The sequence below is a fragment of the Carassius gibelio genome, chromosome B13, assembly GCF_023724105.1.
Source record: "Carassius gibelio isolate Cgi1373 ecotype wild population from Czech Republic chromosome B13, carGib1.2-hapl.c, whole genome shotgun sequence".
In the NCBI taxonomy this organism is placed as follows: domain Eukaryota; kingdom Metazoa; phylum Chordata; class Actinopteri; order Cypriniformes; family Cyprinidae; genus Carassius; species Carassius gibelio.
Genome location: NC_068408.1, coordinates 26,331,800 through 26,354,347, shown reverse-complemented (window position 1 = coordinate 26,354,347; position 22,548 = coordinate 26,331,800). Strand labels below are relative to the sequence as shown.

At 39.7% G+C, this 22,548-nt stretch overlaps 2 long non-coding RNA genes across 2 annotated transcripts in view; both read left to right on the top strand.

Annotated features, from left to right (window-relative positions):
* The window catches only part of LOC127970693 (uncharacterized), a 56,618-nt gene that overhangs the window by 1,675 nt on the left and 32,395 nt on the right, over window positions 1-22,548 (top strand). The window lies entirely within an intron of this gene.
* LOC127970694 (uncharacterized) lies at window positions 143-19,750 on the top strand. Its single transcript, XR_008156664.1, has 3 exons — window positions 143-262; window positions 330-439; window positions 19,281-19,750. It is a non-coding gene; the product is annotated as an uncharacterized LOC127970694 (long non-coding RNA).

Below are 22,548 nucleotides of genomic sequence, written 5' to 3'. Positions count from 1 at the left end.
ATATATATATATATATATATATATATATATATATATGTGTGTGTGTGTGTGTGTGTGTGTGTGTGTGTGTGTGTGTGTGTGTGTGTATATACACTTCAGTTTTCATGTATCTATACAGTTTTGAAAAATGTTTATGTACAAAAATCTGTGTGGTCCAGTTTATTATTTCATATCCAATGAGTTGAAGAGCTGGTCTGACAGCAGGCAGTACTGCAGGGATCATGGTGCTGATCTGGTCATTATCAACAATGAAGAGAAGCAGGTGAGTTTGTTTGTTTGTCTGTCAGTGAATGAGTGCAATTACATTAATTCCTTTTATTCACACACAGAGGTTCATATCTTCATTTATGAAAGATGTTGACAGAGCGTGGATTGGTTTATCTGACAGAGAGCAGGAGGGCAACATGACATGGGTGAATAATTCAACACTGAAACAAGGGTAAGAACTAAAACATTCACGAGAATTCATTGTGGATTTATTTGTTGGCAGGAACTGTTTGCACCTCTTGTGTAGTACATTGTAATGCAATAGTAACAACATATTCAGTGTGTATGATCATATTTATTAAACACTGCCCTCCAACCAAAAATGACCCTGTAGGTTGTAACGATCAGGCTTATCAGCCAAATTACATAAATTTAAAATGGGATCAGATTAAACTGTGTGATAAATTAAAGTGTTTAAAAAGATACCTCCTCAGTCCAGCTTTTGGTCAAAGACCAAATTTATTATGAATTTACCAATTCATGTAAAGACATACACACATTAAAATGGTTAAGAGGAATAAAATGTATAAGACATCATGAAAACCTCTTAAAGCACAAATACATAATAAATAAAATAATTAAAATAAATTGAGCAGGTTAAAACATGTTCTGTGTGACAGTGTCACAACGTCTGTCAAGACTCTTTCTCGTCTCCGTCTTCAGCTGGTGTGCCCATCTTCTGTGAGTGTTGTGTTTGTTTGGTGCCATGTGTTTTGTCCTGTCTCTTTTCTTACCCTGCCCATCTGGTTACCTCATTAGTGTTTTGGTTGTTACACCTGTGTTTCTCCCATGCTCCCGGACTCATTTACCTTTACTCCGCACACCTGGTCTCTCAATCATACACAGCTGTTGCTCATTGCTCGTCTCACACACCACTCTGTCTGGCTGTATTAATTGTCATTTGTATATGTCCTGGTTATTCATGTGTGCATTTCAGCTTGTTCCCTGTGATTCGTTTTTTGTTTTGTTTTTGCAGTGTTGGCCTTTTGGTTTAGTTCCAATGAAAATATTCTTCCCTGCATTTGGACCCAGACCCTGTTCTTTCCACAGTGACGTTCCCTCCGCACTGTAACATTTATTTTGTTTAATAACGATGTAACAGTTCCAGAGTGTGTTCACTATTACTGGCTGTCTATAGCTGTTTTGGAATTATCTTCCTGGTCACCAGGGGGCAACGCCCTCAGGTAAGGGGTTGAGAATTCCCATATAAAGAAGAATGAGTGATCTAGCTGGGAAAGGGCCATGTGGAGGCTTGATTGAGAGAGGGCTCACTCTTTTTACTTAAGAGGGGTTTTTGAGTTAAGGCTCAATGTTTATGCCTCTTTTGGCTATTATATGAGGAACAGTGTGTTTGCAATACTCAATGTAGGCCATATTTCCTCAGTTGTGTTGTTTGATGTTAGCCGGAATCCTGGTGTTCAATACGGACTTAACCCCAGCATCAAATCTTCTTCGAATGGACTTTTTTCGGGTGGATTATATATACTTTTTTCCAACCTGGCCAGGAGGACTACAAGTTTTGGCTGAGTGAGTTTTTCCGGTGATGAGACTGTGGTCGCAACTGATCTAATTTTGAACTGAACTTTTGTGCACTAACAAGCGGATTGATCATCGCTGGATTACAGGTTCATTATTTCCTTTACACACATGTTATGTGTTTACCTTGTATGGATTTAACTAATGTTGAAGGTCTCATTGGACCAGGTTTTGGGTGATTGTAAGCTATTATTGCTGTTTGGTGTTGTGATGTATTATTTTGATATATATTCATTTTGAGCTGGTGGTTGGCAATTATATTTGGATGTGATTCCCCCCTTATTTTTTATTTGTGTTTCATTTTTGTCTTTGATATTAGACGAGTTGTCACACAAACTGCCCGAACAGGGACCTTCCAAAGGCAACCAGTTCATTTGAAAGAATCTTGATTTGTTTGTGTGTACTGGGTATTGTACGAACAATTCTATTTTTTTGTATATATTGTAGTTTACTCATATCCTCCCAAAAATGGATGCTGATCCTGCCGAGACAGTGGGTGAGGGTCCAAAAGAGCCAGTTTATGGTTCAGATGCTTTCACTGTGCGTCATGAACCCCTGCAAGATATCATAGAGTTACTCAGTAGTCTCTATTTGGATCCTGTTTTGGAGGGTGAAGAGGGAGAAGAGCTAACTGTGCTGCCACCCTACCGCCAATAGAGGAAGATGAGAGTCTAATATCTATGCTGATTGCCTCAAGGGTAAGCCAAGTTGAACAAAAAGTGATGGGGTTGGAGAATGATATCAAGTGTCGCATTAAGGCCTTTGAAACACAGGTACTTGATGGATTTAAAACCCAGCATGACCAGGTTTATCATTTGGAATCTCAAGTCAGTGCCCTAGAAAGGTCGCACAAGGAGTTGGCAGAAACCATACTTGATAGAACTAAACAAGAATGTCAGAGAGTGAAACAGCTCGTTGAGCAGAATATGCAATTGCTGGGAAATGCTGTCATGGACTGCCTTAGACGAAGAGATGAACAGTTAAAGACTAAGGCACTCCCCATTCCATATGCCATGTCCACCCCCACTGTAACTTCAGCCTCACCCTTTGACACTGGGCAGCGATCAATTCACTTTAGTGCTCCCATCAAAATTGAATTTCCAAAATTCAGCAGTCAGGAAGGAGAAGATCCGATAGCCTACCTAGAGAAGTGTGATGAATACAGAGATATTATCCATGCTTCCGTCAGTACTTATCCACACAGCAAAAGACTGGTGGATTGCTGAGAAAACCCGGGTAAAAACTTGGACTCAATTTAAGACTCTCTTCTTGTGATTGTTCTTGACTGATGACCACGAAGTCGAAGCTGATAGAAAAATCAGGGAGCGTAAACAGGAAATAGGAGAAAGTATACGCACTTTTGTTTATCAATACAGAGCGTTGTGCTTTAGACTGAAGCCTTCTATGTCTGAAAGAGAAATTCTACAAGCCACTCTCCGAAACTGCAATCCTCGTATAGCTAGCGTACTAAGGGGTACCATATCCACAGTGGACGAGATGGTTAGAGTGGGAACATTGGTGGAGAGAGACCTCAATGAGGAGAGAGCATATTGGAGACAGAGGCAGGCTGAGCAATCACGAAAACCTGCTGTGGTTGGAAGAGCTGGTCGAGGTCAGCATGATAGTCAACCTATTGCTCTCGTGGATGGAACTTGTGAGCGTTCTATAACTCCTCTGACATTACCTCTAGTTATTCGTGGTTATCCCTTTGAAGCTTTAATAGATACCGGCAGCACTTGCTCGTTGGTACAAGAATCCCTTTGGCATCGTATCAAGGAAAGAGAGGAAGCTTGGCAGTCTGCTAAAGGGCAGATGTTTTCCCTTGCCAATGGACACATTCAGCATGCCTTGGGAAAGGTAACATTAGAATGTACATTGCATGACCATGTTTATCCTTTTAACGCTTAGATCATGAGAGATTGTGATTTGACTTTTCCCTTGATAGTAGGCCTTGATTTCTTGAATGTATCTGGAATGTCCTTGGACTTCCGTAGTGCAGCACATTCTTTGCCCAAAGGGGATAAGGTGCATCAGTTTTCCACCCCTTCATCTTCACTCAATACTGACTTCTTTTCAACTGCAACCAGATTACATTTAGCTCTACCTGCTGTTCAGATCAATGAGGCCACCAGAACTATCATTAAAGATATTGTTAGTTCAGCAGATGCCTTACCTTCCCAGATATATCAATTAGAAAGCCTTCTCTTTGAGTGGCCTACACTGTGTACTGATTCACTGGGAAGAACTTCAACCATCAGGCATTGCATCAACACCAGTGATGAAATTCCAGTGAGGAAACGGGCATACCCTACCCCAGTTCACAAGCAAAAATTAATTGAAGATGAGGTGTCGAAGATGCTGGAAAAGGGAATCATTCGTCCATCCACTTCCCCATGGGCTGCGCCAATTGTATTGGTGCCAAAAAAGGATGGTAGTTTGCGCTTTTGCATAGACTACAGGTCCTTAAATGCAAAAACTCCACTAGATGGTTTTCCTATGCCTCAGGTGCAGGACATTCTTGTCTCTTTTTATGGAGCCTCAGTTTTCAGCATGTTAGATCTGAAGAGTGGTTATTGGCAGGTGTGTATGGAGGAAGATAGCATTCCCAAAACTGCTTTTGTCACCAAATCTGTACAATATGAGTTCATTCGTCTTCCGTTTGGTTTGAAAAATGCTGCTTTGACTTTTCAGCGATTAATGAATACCATCTTACAAGAGCTCATAGGTAGATGTTGTTTTGTCTATATAGACGATATTGTTGTGTACTCAGCTAATGTTCAGGAGCACTTTGGGCATTTAAGACAGCTGTTCACAAAGCTGGAAGCTTCTGATTTGACTTTGAACTTGAAAAAATGCAATCTAATAAGAAAGTCCCTTTCGTTCCTTGGTCATGTCATCTCAGGAGGAGGAGTAAAGACGGAACCCTCTAAGGTTGAAGCTGTCCATAATTTCCCAACTCCCAAAAATGTGAAGGAAGTCCAGCGATTCCTTGGCTTGGTGGGTTGGTATCATCGCTTCATACCTAATTTTTCAGAACGTGCAGCACCTCTTCATGCCCTGAAAAAGAAGGATGTCTTGTGGGTATGGACTCAGGAGTGCCAACAATCATTTGAGTGGCTACAGGAAGCTCTGCAGAAAGCTCTTATACTTAAACCTCCAGATTTCAGATGTTATCCCTGACACGCTGTCAAGAGGAATGGAAGAAGAAATCCCTGGGACAATTGCTCTCTCTCAGCCAATCAGTCTCTAGGATGAAGCCAAAATTGATGATGCAAATCAAAATCGCATTCGTTATGTCATTCAAAATGACTACTTATTTAGGTGTACCTCCAACAAAGAAGGCGGGCAAGTTTTCCAAGTGATCATTCCTACACAATACAGAAAGCAGTGTCTTCAATTCGTCCATGCAAACCCCTTGTCCGGACATCTGGGACGCATGAAAACCTTGCGCAGATTGCTGGAGGTGGCCTATTGGCCAGAGATTCAGAAAAGGATGTCTGGAAGACCTGTAAAGAGTGTCAGACATGCCAGCAGTATAAGCCACGGATCACCAAACTTGCAGGTCGACTTCAATCAACTCCCATTGTTGAACCAGGCTTTATGTTAGGGATTGACCTAATGGGGCCTTTTCCCAAAAGTACTTGCCTGAATGAATACCTGCTGGTGATTGTGGATTATTGCAGCAAGTGGGTGGACTTATTTCCTTTAAGATCTGCAAAAACACCCTTGATTTCAAATGTCCTGACGAAAGAAATCTTTACCAGGTGGGGTACTCCAGCATATCTAGTCTCAGATCGAGGCCCTCAATTTACATCTCAACTGCTTCAAGACACCTGCAAGCGGTGGGGTGTGGTCCAGAAACTCACAAAGGCTTACCATCCTCAGACTAATTTGACTGAGTGAATTAACCGTACCCTTAAGACCATGTTAGCCTCCTATGTGCAAGAGAACCATCGCCAATGGGATAGGTGGATCCCTGAATTCCGGTATGCCCTAAATTCGGCATGACAGGAGAGCACTGACCACACACCTGCTGAAATTGCAATTGGCAGAAAACTGAAAGGTCCCCTTGAGCGTCTTGTCCACAAGTCTCCAGTCCCTGACCAAGCCACTTCTAACACCATTGAGAGACAGAAGGCCGTATTGGATTGTGTCAAAGAAAATGTGAGTAGAGCCCAGAAGAGACAGGCCAAGTATTATGATCTCAGAAGGAGACTAGTCCAATATGAAGAGACTTAGTATGGGTACAAACCCACCCATTGCCTCGAGCAAGTGATGCTTATATGGCAAAGCTGGCTCCCAAGTGGCAAGAACCTGCTAAAGTTATGTCAAAACTTAATAAAGTCAATTATCGAGTAAGAATGGTCCAGGAGCTAATGTTAAGATCTATCATGAAGAGAAGTTAAAACCCTTTTTCGGGGCTGTCTAGCCTTTTTCAGAAGGGAGGGGTATGTAACAGTTCCAGAGTGTGTTCACTATTACTGGCTGTCTATAGCTGTTTTGGAATTATCTTCCTGGTCACCAGGGGGCAACGCCCTCAGGTAAGGGGTTGAGAATACCCATATAAAGAAGAATGAGTGATCTAGCTGGGAAAGGGCCATGTGGAGGCTTGATTGAGAGAGGGCTCACTCTTTTTACTTAAGAGGGGTTTTTGAGTTAAGGCTTTGTTTATGCCTCTTTTGGCTATTATTTGAGGAACAGTGTGTTCGCAATACTCAATGTAGGCCATATTTCCTCAATTGTGTTGTTTGGTGTTAGACGGAATCCTGGTGTTCAATACGGACTTAACCCCAGCATTAATCTTCTTCGAATGGATTTTTTTCGGGTGGATAATATATACTTTTTTCCAACCTGGCCAGGAGGACTACAAGTTTTGGCTGAGTGAGTTTTTCCGGTGATGAGACTGTGGTCGCAACTGATCTAATTTTGAACTGAACTTTTGTGCACTAACAAGCGGATTGATCATCGCTGGATTACAGGTTCATTATTTCCATTACACACGTTATGTGTTTACCTTGTATGGATTTAACTAATGTTGAAGGTCTCATTGGACCAGGTTTTGGGTGATTGTAAGCTATTATTGCTGTTTGGTGTTGTGATGTATTATTTTGATATATATTCATTTTGAGCTGGTGGTTGGCAGTTATATTTGGATGTGATTTCCCCCCTTATTTTTTATTTGTGTTTCATTTTTTTGTCTTTGATATTAGACGAGTTGTCACAACGAAACCAAAAAAAGAACAGAAGTCCAGATATACAAGTGTTTCTCATTAGTCCTTACGTGCATCTTCCTCATACCCTGGGCTTCCCTTAAAGACACATACACAATCTTCTGACACTGTCCCCTTTTAAGAATTTGCTATAACCTTTAATGTTACAGGATTAACTATATCAAAACATTACCATGAACATATATTTACTCTGTACATTAGTACAAGACTGTGTTTTAAAGATTCAGTTTAAGCTCTCTTAAACAATCACATGTTCCATAATTTACTTTATATGCATGCTGACTCACTAGTCATAATGTTTCTTACACTTACTAACATTTTATTTCCTTTCACTTTACTTTAATGACTAACCTTGATATTGAACAGCGTGTTAACCACAATTCTTACACTACTTGTTAGACATAATGCATTACAAATTAAGTTTCTCAACTGGTTTACTCACTCAACCAGACCTTGTTTCCCTCCATCCTTCACAAGTCTGTATAGGCAGTGAGTCATTTGTTCGAAGGTTGTCCTCATCACAGTTTGTTTCACTGCTCTCAGAGGGACCAAGTTGTAAGTGACCGCGATTCCACCTTTTCATTCCCCCTTCCGGGCTACTGATCATGTAGGAGCACTCTGTTGCACTTCGTCTCACTACCGTTGCTGGAGTCCTCCACTGTTTTTTTTTTCTCATCCAGCTTAAGGAAGGTAAGTTTCTCACTCCATGCCTGCTGTTAAAATAAAATGTGTGTTGTTGCTTAGCAGCAGCTTCTCGTCTCCGTATCAGTCTCTGATCTAACCACTTCGGACTGAAGTTTCTGTCCAGAGTTGGTAATGTATATCTGAGTCTCCGTCCCACTTGACGCATTTGGGGTCATTCTGTAACTTTTTGCCGTAGGATGGCTTTTGCTTTCTCATTTTCACATTCTGCATGTCCATTTCTTGAGTGGTGATGTGGGCTTGATGTTACATACATAAAGTCAAACTCATGGCTAAATGACTGGAATTGCTTCACTCGTGAATTGGCTGCCATTATCCATAATGATTACTTCTGGCATGCTGAATTTTGCAAATGTTGCTTTGAGCTTGATGACAACTTTTTCAGCTGTGGTGTTTGATAAGTGTGGGACTTCCAAGAGTATGTAATAATAGTCAGAGAGTACAATGTAGTTTTTACTTTTGTACTCACATAAATCTAACCCCAGGTGCTGCCATGGTCTATCAGGTAAGGGAGTTGGGCTCAGAGGTTCTTTTCTCTGTGTTTTCCTGTGTTAGCAGCAGAATTCACATTTTTAGTTCAGATAGTCCTGGCCACCGTATGGATATCTATGCTCTCTCCCTACACTTGGTCAAGCCCAGGTGTTCATGTATTCGCTCAATAATTTCTCCTTGAAGAAATTATAGCCTCACACATTTCACACTTGAATGCATGAAAGTCTCTTGCCAAGGGATGCTCCACTCGCTGCAATTTTTCATCTTTTTGCATTGCATCTCAAATTTAATTTAATTTTTTCCTTTTTAAGCAGGAAGGCTGTCAAAGGCTGATCTGTGGGCTTCACGATAAGGTGTCTGCTACAAAAAGTGTTTCACCTGGAGCATACTCAGCTGTCACATTGAATTTCATTAGTCTGAGCAAAAGTCTTTGGCATCTGATCGGTACATTGTCCAAATCTTTACAGTATATCCAAGGAACCAGCGGCTTGTGTTCTGTAATAAGTTTGAAATGCCCCATTCCACTCGGATATTTGCTTAAATGTTCACATGCCCAGACTCCTGCAAGACACTCTTTCTCTATCTGTGCATACTGATATTCAGCATTAGTGAGGGTTCATGAATAGTATGCAACAGGTTCCCAGCAGTCTCCATGTTGCTGGAGTAGAAAGTGAAAAAGAAAGGGACATGACATTCAGCCAAGTATGGTGACCCATACTCAAAATTCGTGCTCTGCATTTATCCCATCCGAAGTGCTCACACACACACACTGTGAACACACACCCGGAGCAGTGGGCAGCCATTTATGCTGCGGCGCCCGGGGATCAGTTGGGGGGTTCGATGCCTTGCTCAAGGGCACCTAAGTTGCTCAAGGGCACCTAAGGTGGAGAGAAAACTGTACATGCACATGCACTCCCCCCACCTACAATTCCTGCCGGCCCGAGACTCAGCTCACAACCTTTCGATTGTGAGTCCGAGTCGCTAACCGTTAGGCCACACCTTCCCCTCAACTAGCACTCCTCCCAAGCCATAACTGCTTGCATCACCAGATACAGCTGTTGGCTTCTTTACATCATAAGATGACAATACTGGCAATGTCATAAGAGCTTCCTTTAGTTGTTGAAATGCTCGGTCCTGGGCTGAGTCCCAAGTTCATGCTGTTTCAGTTCTTAAAATGTTGTATAGTGGGCCTTCCATTGTTGCCAAGTGGAATATAAAGTACAGACCAAAAGTTTGGACACACCTTCTCATTCAAAGAGTTTTCTTTATTTTCATGACTATGAAAATTGTAGAAAATTGTAGATTTAGCTCACCCCTAAACCATCTCAATTGGGTTCAGGTCCATTGACTGTGGAGGCCAAGTCATCTGGCACAGCACCCCATCACTCTCCTTCTTGGTCAAATAGCCCTTGATGCCTTCAGTGTGATGCTACAATTTTCATAGTCATGAAAATAAAGAAAACTCTTTGAATGAGAAACTGTGTCCAAACTTTTGGTCTGTACTGTATATCTGCGCATGTAGTTAATCATCCCCAGAACTCTCTTAAACTCTTAAATTCTTTGGGGCTTTCAGTTCAGTGATAGCTTTGACTTTCTCTAGGTCTGCTCGGACTCCATTCTCGTTAACTACCTGACCCAGGAAATATAGCTCACCTTGTCGGATCTTATATTTGTCTTTGTTTAACCACAGGCCGGGGAGTTCCATTGTTTCTGCTTCAGTCACGTGTCATTTTCTTGCATGGATGCTCCATATATGATGACATCATCCATGTACACTCCTTCCAAGCCATACAATAGCTCTTTCATTTTCCGCTGAAAGATATCAGTTGCAATGCTGATGCCAAAAGGAAGTCTTTTAAATCAGTACCTGGCAAATGGCGATATGAAAGTTGTAAACCGGCTGCTCTCAGGATGCAGTGGTATCTGCAAAAAACCACTTGCAGCATCTAGCGATGTGATTTCTTTTGCACCTGCTAGTTTTGCGAGAATTTCATCTGTGGTTGGCAGTGTGAATCGTTCTCTTTTGATGTTTCCATTCAGTCTTTTCAGGTCTACACATATACAAACCTGTCCACTGGGTTTGATAACAGGCACTATAGGTGCACATCACTGTGTTGGTTTGGTGACTCTTTCAATCACACCACTTGCTTCCATCCTTTCTAGTTCTTCTTTTACTTTCTGAAGCAGTGGCAAAGGAACTCTATGGGCGGTATTAACCACATACAGTTTTGATCCTTCTCAGGTTGAATCTTAACTGGTTCAGTCTTAAGCCTTCAATGGTCCCCAATGGTTGTATTGATCTCTTCTATTCGTTTAATCAGACCCATTTCTTCAGCTGCCTTTTCACTGAGAAGATTATTCACTGTTGGACCCTTTACAATATACATGGTCAGTTCGTAGTGTTTGTCTTTATGCTTTATGTGACTTTTGAATTGACCCATGCATTTCAGCTGGCATGCTGGACTGTTTAGTGTGACATTTGCTTTGCACATTTCTTGTTTATTTTGTAGATTTTGGAATGTTTGTTCACTAATAATTGTCACATCTCCTCCAGTATATATCTTAAATGCTACAGGCGTGTTTCCAATTGTCAGATTGACAGTCCATGTCTCTGTGTTTTTTTTTTCTGTCTTTTGTACAGATCCAAGGTAAAATTAGTCAGATTGTCTTTCTTCCCTCATGACTTCAGGAACTAATTTAGTGTTGCACATGCGAAACCCAATGACCTTTCTTATGACATCTCCTGCATTCTGCTCCTAAGGCTGGACATTTCTCTCTGTCTTTATGTTTTGTCTTGCCACATTGGCTGCATTTGTCCTCACCATTTTTTGTTTTTCCAGATTGGTGCTCTCTGCTGTACTCTGTAGACCTGTAGTACACTGTTTAGGTCACCTGATCTCTTGAACGCTACACATTGGATCCCCCTGCTGGCTGACCTGGTGTGTAACTTCCTCAGCTTGTCTTACCAATTTTACCAGGACATCCAGAGTGAGATCTTTATTTAGTTGTAATCTTTTAGACAGGTTCTTGTCTCCTAATTCCTACAACTAATCTGTCTCTGATGTTCTCATTTTCTGTTTGTAGCAAAATCACAGTTTTCTGACAACTCGTACAGTGAGCTAATAAATGTCTTCAGCTTTTTTGAACTGTGAAACTGTGCCTTCTCGTGTATGACGTTGGTCTGCTGCATGGAATAGTCATCGTACTTCTTCAAAACGATCTCAAAATCATCTTCTTTTGTTCTTTCATTGAAAACGAATGATTTATAAATATTTTCTGCCTCGATTCCCATCACGTAAATCAATGTACTCACTTGGATGGTTCCATCCTCTTCTGTGAATTTGGCAGCCGTTTTGTATCTAACTAAATGCAGCCACCATGATGGCCATTCTCCCGGCTTGTTGAATGTAAAGTTGTATGGCAGTTTGAAAAGTGGCATTTTCTGTAAAGTGGTTATCTTTTTACATGGCCACTTATGACACCATGTCAAGAAAGGAGGCAGATGATGACTCTTTCTTTAGTTTAATAACTAAACCAACAAAAGAACAGAGTAACAAGTATTATTCATTAGTCCTTACGTTACATTACATTCCTCTTCCTCTTACCCCAGGCTTCCCTTAAAGACACATACACAATCTTCTGACAAGGTTGTTTGTGCAAACCCCTTATTATGGCCTATATTTACTTTTTAAAGTTTAGCGAAAGGGTCTATAAGGCAGTGGAGTGGGTAGAGAAAGGGGATGTAATGACAGAAAATATGAAGAGTGGAACAGGTAGAATAGGATAGAATAGGAGATGTGAGAAAAGAGGAAAGCAGAAGGAAAGGGAGAAGAGATGAGTAGAGAGAGGAAGTCATTGATGTAATGGAAAGAGCAAGAGCAGAAACTGTGAGGAGACATGGACATAGAGGAAGTGGACAACAGGGTGGAAAAGGTGGAAGGAGCGGTAGAAGGTGCAGATGAGTTACCCAAACTGACCATCTAAGAAGTCATGGCCTCTCCTTTAGAAAAGCTGGGGGGAAATTTACTAAGTCAATACACATATAAAGGGTTAAACTATGACTTTTAATTATTTAGATTTTTAGTCCTTCTGGGACAACTTCTATTATTTATTGTAAATGTCCAAATATTTTTCAGAATTCAAGTTTGAGATCATTCAGGTGGACAATTAAGATTATTTTTAATGGAACAGGAGCATTGTTGACATGGTATTCCAAAACAACATCACCAGCCACAAAGTAAGAGGCCATGGATATGTTTATATATATCACCAGAGGTGATCAAAGGTCACATGACCATACAATATTATCATGATAACAATAATAATACCAAAACAATGACATATCAAACAAGGAGAAAAACAAAGGAATAAATAAATAAACATATGAAGCAATTCTCAATGTATAATTAAATAACGTTAATTAATACTTGCCTACGTACATAAATTCAACTAATAACCACAAAACATTTCTTATATATAAATAGATATATTGCGTTTAAAGAAATGGACGAATATCAAAGTTCTCATTTAATCCTCTAGGCCAGGGGTTCTCAAAGTCTACTTTTAAAGGTCCACATCTGAATTTTCATCAGTGTCAAAGGACCAAAACTATTGGTTATCACAAAACTTGTTTTTAATGAGCATGCATAACATTCATTACTTATCAGCACAAGTGCCTTTTGCTTTCAGAATACATTGATAACAACTGCAAATGTTGCAAAAAATTGAATTTTAAGAGTCAGCATTAAATGGAACAAAACACAACAAGAAGTTGGCCAAAAGTAACAATGGTGCAAAATACAATGCAGTCTAACGTGAGAAATGGCGCTGTCTGTCTTCCACCAGATGCTTAAATTGTGGCATAAAAAGTGTGATTGCTAAACCGAGTCACTGGTCTAAATGTTCGTTAGTCAAGCTGCTGCAGTATGAGTTCTTCACAACATTCATGGATGAGAATGCTCTCTGTAGGTTAGGGAACTTTCACTTGTTTTTGTTTTTTACATTGTCACAGTCCGCTTCCCGTAAAGACACGTTTTCCTGCAATTTAACTAATTCAGTCTGCAGAGATGCCATGTTTGACCATGGGAAGTAGTTCTTGGTTTCTTTTTAAAAAAAATCAACATTCTTGACCAGGAATGGAGATTGAATGCAGAGCAGTACTTGTCTGCTAACATTGAAGCCCTTAAAATGTGCTTCCTGAAATTTTCAGCTAGATTTTCCAAAAAGGAAAGTTGGTGAAGTGGAGTGGGTAGAGAAAGGGGATGTAATGAGAGAAAATATGAAGAGTGGAACAGGTAGAAAGAGATGAGCAAATAGGAGAATGTGAGAAATGAGGAGAGCAGAAGGAAAGGGTGAAGAGATGAGTAGAGAGAGGAAGTCATTGATGTAATGGAAAGAGCAAGACAATGGGCAACATTCTTGACCAGGAATGGAGATTGAATGCAGAACAGTACTTATCTGCCAACACTGAAGCCCTCAAAGCGCTTCCTGAAAATTTCAGCTAGATTCTCCAAAAAGGAAAGTTGGTGATGATGGTGATTGCCATTAATCTGCTGGAGAAGAGTTGGAAAGTGTATATGTGGCCCTTCATCCTTCTTGAAGATCGTTCCTGGTTACTTAACTGTAACCTTGTTCCTTGAGAAAGTGGAATGAGATGCTGCGCTGCTCATCGCATTGGGAAATGTCTTATCCGTGACCAGTTGTGAATAATGTGTGTAACACATCGATAGAATTGTCCCGGTGGTAATAAAGCCTCGGTTGATGACATCATCGGGGCGCGCCCACAACACTGGGCTACGAATAGATAAGCCACAGGTGCATCAGCAGGACATTTTGTCTGAAGAGCATTCCTTGGACACATTCAGCACGGCAACGCAGCATCTTGTTAACTATACACTCTTTAACTATCTCTGCATCAGAGTATGGCTTCTGGTTTTTGCCTGGTAACCTACCCAGGTCACCCTAAAAGATGATTCTGTAGCTTTTTCTTGCTGTGTCAGAGCTCTTACAAGCAACTTGTTTGTTGATTCATTAAAATACTTGAGCTGTCGTAGGTTTGCTGTCCTCGCCTCTGTATTTTGTGTATTTTGCCTTTCAAAATGTCTTTTTCAAACAGAATGGCTTTGTGTTGGATTTGGGCAAAATGAATGCGTACGTCTCTGCCCAATCATATTTGAAAACTATTTTCTTTGTCAACTTTTCTTTTCCTCGTAATGGACATCCTCGCACCAAACACTCACTGCGGTCAAGGTAAAGTGTTGCCCGATTACATCAAACGTCATACGCTGAATGAATGCCATGACAACAATGTCATGCATAAAAACTTTTAATAACTTGTCTTCGCTATAATTTCAGACCATTTTCAAAAACATATAAAAAACTAAATAAATGATTTTCAAGTTTTACAAGCATTTATCTACTGTAGCATTCCCAGCTGAACAGATGCACTTTACTCTCAAGTACTGATGATTACAAAGGGTTTCATCTTCCAAAAACACCATAAGAGCAGAATAAAACAAACAATGCTCCATCCTAGGTCTATATGGACAGCATAAGGTTCATTGTCTCCTCCTAAAATCACCTGTTTTGGTGCCAAAGCCTTTGGACAGCTGGAGCCTACCAGGAGACCAACCTCACAATCCTGCAGAGGTGGAATTTTATCCACTATTGTAGAGAGATGCTTCCAATGTTGTGTCGTGTCGTACTGTGTCACAAGTAAGTATATGAGTACAGTACACTGGAATGGAGTCCTTTGTGTAGGCTGGGAGCAGGATGAGGACAATGGAGGAGCTGTACCCTCTTACTTTGAGACCTGAGAGCCTTTCACTCGGCATGACAACATCCTTTGCGGTCATAGTTGTCAACTTCAGTCTCACAGGAAAGGAGTCAGCTTGTAACTTGATGCTCAGCTCTCTGTCGATAAACACAGTATCACTCTGGGTGTCAAGCAGAGCATAAACAAGTTTTTTTCAGAGCTTGGTTCCTCTAAGTTGATACCCACACTGGCACGATCACTGAAGAATTCGTGGGTGGCTCATTATTCTCTACTTTGTGAGACGTAGATGTAGTTGTCTCTGTGTCACCTTGGTTCGAAACTGTTGCAGAGTTAACTTTCTTTGTATAATTTATATAATCATGTAGACATGTTGGATGTCTACCTGTCTGTTGGATGTCTACAGGTGTCACAGGACAGATGGTAACGGCAGTCTTTTGTGCTGTGTCCTGCAGAGTTTGTTATCCTTCACATATTTCTGTTTCTCTTCTAATGATTTTTCCACAAATTTAGGACAGTTGTGAATCTTATGCTTGCTGTCCTTGCAGAAGAAACACATTTTGAAATTCCCTTTAGTTGGCCTTTATTAGTTTTTCTGTGGCTGTTTGAATCTGAGGTACAAGGAGCACTGAAGGAGGTGATAGGATTACAAGTAATCTCTGCTTCCATTGACATGAAGATCACAAAATCTATAAACTTTGGAAAGTCATGAGTCTCAGTCAGTGTCTGCGTGGCCTGACGGTTCCAATGTGTTGCTGCCCAATCTGGTAATTTGTGTACAAGTTTCAGATTTTCATCACAATAATTTATTATTTCAAGCCCTTTGACATGAGGCATAGCTAGATGACATGCATTAAAGAAGTCAGATAATTCTCTGAAACCTTTAGCATCCCTAGGATGAATCTTAGGCCATTTGGCTAGTTTTTCCCTGAATGCCTTTTGTATATCAAATGGCTGTCTTTCCGTTGGTTCAGCTTGTTCCACACATCATTATAAGCCTCATTATCATTCCTGTAGAAGATACCATCAAGACACTTACGAGCTGGACCGCCAATGTACCTTTTTAAATAGTGCAGCTTGTCAGCAGAATAAATGGCCCTTACATCATTGAGCGACACAAATGCAGCCTTCCACTCAATGAACTGGATAGGATCACCGTTGAACACAGATGGTTCTGTTGCAGACAGCCTGTTCAGAGCTGTGCTATTTTGGACAGCTTGAGCGAGATAAAATACATCAGATTTTAAAGGTGAGGATTTTGCTGTAATGTCAGTAGGATGCATTGCTGTGATGTTGGTAGGACACTGAATAGGAAATGGAACCACATTTAAATCTGAAGTATGAATGCTGTCTTCTTCTTCCCTTCTCAAGTGTATTAAGAAGCGCTACCAGTTTGCTCTCACCAAATTCTGTTTTTAGCTCTTTCTTGTGTTGCGAGTCAGGACCTTCCATTGTTCTTACAGCTGAATGAATCTTTTGTCCTTTTTAAGGGCCTCACCTTCTTTATATACATGCATATTTTCCGTGGGTTTCCATTGTCGATCAGAGTGGTGAAGCACGTCCTCTTCCATTCCATTCCAAGGGGCGTCCATGTGCTGATCTGGTTCTTTATTTTCAGAAGCATCCATTTTCTTTAAAGAAGTGCCAACGAATTAGATCATCACGCAAAATCCTTTGGTCATTAAACACCTTTTAGATGTGTGGTGGGACTGATGAGGTGAAGCTGTTGTTTTTTCTACGTAGGTAAAGCACTTACTCTCCAGAGTAAGAGCCAGCTCTCACTGTAGCATTCCCAGCTGAACAGATGCACTTTACTCTTAGAAACTGATGTTTAATCTTCAAAAAACACTGTAGACATCTAAATTATAAATAAATGTCCAAAACAAATCTATACACAAACAGATACACAGTTGCAATCTGATTGGCCTACATCATAAATTGTGTGACAATAAATCACATTTTTAGTGTACATGCTAATGTAATAACCTTGCCTCACTGTACTGTAGTAGACATGAGTAATGTTAATTATTTTAACACTGACAGGAATATTGAATCACACTCTGTCTGAATAACAACATTAGCAAGTGAAATGAACATCACTGATATTCGAAACTTGCATATATGCTAACAACCAGCTAAGCGTTAGTTAATAGCTTCCAAAGAGATTGCTAACATAAACACTTCAAAGTCTTTCAAAGTTTACCAAACAGCATGAAATTAAAACGGTACCTTGTGCCCTTCATCAGCCAGGAGCTAAGAGATAGGGAGAAACCTTGTAAGCTTACTTGTAGAGCATGCACCCAAAAGTTCATCCTTCTTTTCTGGTAACGTAAATCAGAATGATGCTTCACGTACAAAAAAATGCTCCAATGTATACACACCAAACTACTTCAATTCCTTTTTTAAATTTAAAAATATAAGCATGTGTCAAGAAACACTCTTGAAAATCAAACAGGAACACAATGTCCACATTAGGCACTATGCGAAAATCACCAGACAACCAATACATAACCAAATAAATAGACATTTGGCTCGATTTAATAATAAAGTCCTTTCTTGACTATTCCATGGCAACACCTCCATCTATGGCGGGAAGTAAAGGTGTCGACTCACTTTAATGATAAGGGGATTTAATGGTCATTTACAAGTACACTTTTAATCCATTACACACAATTAGTGCTCTTAAAATACAAAATGGAAACTGGTCCGGATTTAATCCCCTCGAGTTTGAACTTTGAGGAGCACTGCTCCAGGAGACATGAGTACACCCCCTCTGAATAAATATAAAAGACATATTTTCTTAAAGATCAATAATTTAATTTATGGAAATATGGCAAAATGTAATCATATACTTAACAAAAACAACAAAATATATGCCAATATTTTCTGTAAGATAAGTAAATTAGTGAATTTTGTTTAAATTAAGGATTGCAGAAATGAGTACACATATGTTAAATATTCTAGTAGGATGTCCTCCAGAACTTAAAGTAAACTGCTGTGACCCTTCTTGGCACTGAGTGGACAAATCTGTCCTGTTTAACTCCTGGATGACCTCCTTAAATGTCCTTGTCTTAAATTGAAGTTTTGCTCATCTCATCGCTACAGAATCCCCCACAGCTGCTCAAGAGTGTTAAGATTGAGTGAAATACATGTCCACTGAAGGATTTTCAACTTGGGAGAATGAATATCTTCATTATCATTAAAAAATAAATTAAATTAAATTAAATTAAATTAAAAAAAATCTCAATAATGCAGGAAATGAGGGTAGGGTAGCATCTTCTGTTTCAGGTTTTTGTAGTACATCACACAGTAGTGTGTGAATTCATGCCAACACTGATAAAGCACAAATCCCTCACACCTTCAGCACTCTTTCGTCCCTATATAAACGCTTTACTAGCACTGAACCTCACTGTGGGTACCAAGCACTTCTCACTGCACTCCTCCTCTAGCAACACCAGAACATGTTGCTACAGTATGTAATTCTAGTGGTGAAAACAACCATGTATGTCACTTCTGCAGGCTGCATCATACTCTGTGAGATAAAGCGTCACTCTTTTCACAGCCTTTGTCGGCTCTTATTATTTCAGGAGCCTGAGCAAGCAAGCAAGCCTGAGCAAGTCCATTGTTTTGAATGCCAGTGCTACTTCTGCTATATTTTCACACTTAAAACAATAATTTGGTACTTATGATAAAAAAATTTTTTTTTTTGACATTCTTCTTTGGTAATTGATCACTTGTTGAAACATTGCATATCCAAATAACCCTAACATGTCTTCTAAGTAAAGAGTAACTGCTGGATTTGTTAAGTTTTAGAGGGGGTGTACTCATTTATGTTGCGCACTGTAAATCCAAAAGGCCTCACACTGTAAAATAAATTTGTTGATATCACCTCTGCAACGTGGACACCTGAAGAGTAGAAACTGAGTGTCTTGAATCTGAAAAGTCCTGTGCTACCAGACTTTTTGGATCACAATGTCTAATTGCACATCAACGTTCATAAATGTGAATTTTCAGAGGTCTGCTAGTCTTACCAGTATAACATAAACCACAGGGCAATGGAACAGGTAAATTACATTAGCCATCTTACATGAACTAGTGCCTCAAATTTGTGATTTTACACATGTGAGTATGTGTAAAGTTTGACGTCTTATATGTGAAATTATGCTACTGTGTGTATTGTTGATTTATAAATTGCTTATTACACTCCTTTTTTTCTTAGTTTGATAATTGGTTTATGATTTGATTTGGGGTCCTGATACTAATCTGACAAATTTGTTCAGGTTTTGGATGGAAGGTGAGCCGAATAACTATGAAGGTGTAGATGAGGACTGTATAGAAATGAGACTTTCGAAAGACACACTGAATAACTGGAACGATCTGCCATGCTCAATTCAAAGAAAAGGGATTTGTGAGAAATAGGGTCTTATCTTTTTACTTGTGTTATTTTATGGCATCAACCTTATTGTGATTGTATAAGTAATTTTTAAGTTTCCTGTTTTTTAAAACATGATGTGTTGTGAAACGCATCTAATGTGGTCATGTTATGCTAAATCACAAGCAGCTCTATATTATTATGATCTTATTCTAGTTGTTATCATGTCTCATTTGTTGATCTGAAGTGTTAAGGGGACAATGACAATAAACTACATTACAAACTACTAACTATATATTGAGTGTCTGTAAAACTGCTTTTGAATTCAATTGCTTTTCTGTTTGAATAAAATTTTAAATTACCATCATTAGAATAGTGAACTTGACATTGTGATTTTCTTTTTTTGGGTGCTTCTCAATAGTCAGACTGATGCTTCCTTGTTTCTTCGCTCCTCTGTCCTCGAGCCTGTGACCCAGAAACTGATCAAAGTTATCCATCTTGATGTACATCTCAATTCTCTAATTAGACCACGAGGAGGTGAGGGAACTTCCAGAGGAGAGATGAGTGAGGATGCAAAAAATATCTGATGCATATTAATTCACCTCCCCTTCTCATCTGTCAATTTATATTTTTATTTACCTTTGCAGTTTAAATAAAACATTCACGTCATAAATTTCAACAGAGCATTTTACTTCATTAATATTTAACATGAATGTCTTTAATAACCAAACTCTAATATAAGGGCAGATCCCCTGAGTGCATCTTCAAGAAAAACCAAGAAACTCAAGAAAATTCCAGTGTACAATTATATTTTCCTTCTATTCCTCCATCCTAATTTTCTTTCCTTGCTTCCTTCCCTCACATTCTAAGGGGGTGGAGCTAATAGACAAGGAAAAGAAGCATGAAATGGAAACGAGGATGCATAAATAAGAAATCAGAAGCATCCTTGTTGAATCTGCTGTTTTGTTTTATGGAGAGACTTCCTCCAGTCCAGCAGAGCACAGCCGAGAGCAGGTTTATCAGACTGAAGTATCAGAGAGGAAAAGAAACATGAGATCAATGCTGAATCTGAAAGCTCTAAAACGTTCCCTTCGGAGGCAGCATGCCAAGGCAGGAAGGTATCAAGGCACGCCCGAATCCATATTCTGCTTTACTTCCTGTCTCCAGAGGTACCTTCTTCTGATCAAATTTTGAAGGCAGCATGGACTTTTGATGTTATTTCTAGCAAGAAATCAGTATTATAGTAATACAATTTTAGTATAGCTTTTATCAAAATTCGTTCTGTTTTGTTGTAGATCATTAAACCGTTATGTTGCTTCAGAAACCTGTCTGAAATCACTTTTATGAGGTGCCCTCATGCAAAAACACTGCCTACAAATTAATTGCCTCATATGGCAGTGAGGCAACAAGTCAGCTGCCTAGGGTTTTTGGTTGCAGCCCAAGTGTCTTTCTGCACCAAAAAAAAAAAAAAAAAAACTGTACAGAAATTTCAACAAACCACCATTATTGTGATCAGTGTTTGCTTTAGTTGGGCTCTTGACTCTTTGTACTTTAATATTATATTTTCATTGTCTCTTATAACAATGTGCGTATGCATTTGTTGACACAAGGAAAGCTAAGATACATTGGGATCAGGTGATGGTGATGGCAATCATTGTGAGGTTATTTAAATAATTTCTTCAAGTGTGCTGTTTTTTTTTATGTGTAAATAATGTCAAAGTCAAAGTCAAAGTCACCTTTATTTATATAGCGCTTTAAACAAAATACATTGCGTCAAAGCAACTGAACAACATTCATTTGGAAAACAGTGTCAATAATGCAAAATGATAGTTAAAGGCAGTTCATCATTTAATTCAGTTATGTCATCTCTGTTCAGTTAAATAGTGTATGTGCATTTATTTGCAATCAAGTCAACGATATCGCTGTAGATGAAGTGACCCCAACTAAGCAAGCCAGAGGTGACAGCGGCAAGGAACCGAAACTCCATCGGTGACAGAATGGAGAAAAAAAACGTTGGGAGAAACCAGGCTCAGTTGGGGGGCCAGTTCTCCTCTGACCAGACGAAACCTGTAGTTCAATTCCAGGCTGCAGCAAAGTCAGATTGTGCAGAAGAATCATCTGTTTCCTGTGGTCTTGTCCTGGTGGTCCTCTGAGACAAGGTCTTTACAGGGGATCTGTATCTGGGGCTCTAGTTGTCCTGGTCTCCGCTGTCATTCAGGGCAACAGAGGTCCTTTCTAGGTGCTGATCCACCATCTGGTCTGGATACGTACTGGAACTGGGTGACTGCAGTGACCCTCTGATCTGGACACAGACTGGATCTGGTGGCTACGGTGACCTCGGAACAAGAGAGAAACAGACAAATATTAGCGCAGATGCCATTCTTCTAATGATGTAGCAAGTACATAGGGTATTATGTGAAGTGTTTCCGGTTCCAGTTTACCTAATTAATGCAGCCTAAAAACGGATTTGGATATTAAAAGCATATTATCATGTTATGTGTTTGCCAGGTTAAAGAGATGGGTCTTTAATTTAGATTTGAACTGCAAGAGTGTGTCTGCCTCCAGAACAATGTTAGGTAGGTAATTCAAGAGTTTAGGCGCCAAATAGGAAAAGGATCTGCCGCCCGCAGTTGATTTTGATATTCTAGGTATTATCAAATTGCCTGAGTTTTGAGAACGTAGCGGACGTAGAGGAGTATAATGTAAAATAAGCTCATTCAAATACTGAGGTGCTAAACCATTCAGGGCTTTATAAGTAATAAGCAATATTCTAAAATCTATACGATGTTTGATAGGGAGCCAGTGCAGCGATGACAGGACCGGGCTAATATGGTCATACTTCCTGGTTCTAATAAGAACTCTTGCTGCTGCATTTTGGACTAGCTGTAGTTTGTTTACTAAGCGTGCAGAACAACCACCCAATAAAGCATTACCATAATCTAACCTTGAAGTCATAAATGCATGGATTAATATTTCTGCATTTGACATTGAGAGCATAGGCCGTAATTTAGATATATTTTTGAGATGGAAAAATTAAGTTTTACAAATGCTAGAAACATGGCTTTCTAAGGAAAGGTTGCGATCAAATAGCACACCTAGGTTCCTAACTGATGACGAAGAATTGACAGTGCAACCATCAAGTCTTAGACAGTGTTCTAGGTTATTACAAGCAGAGT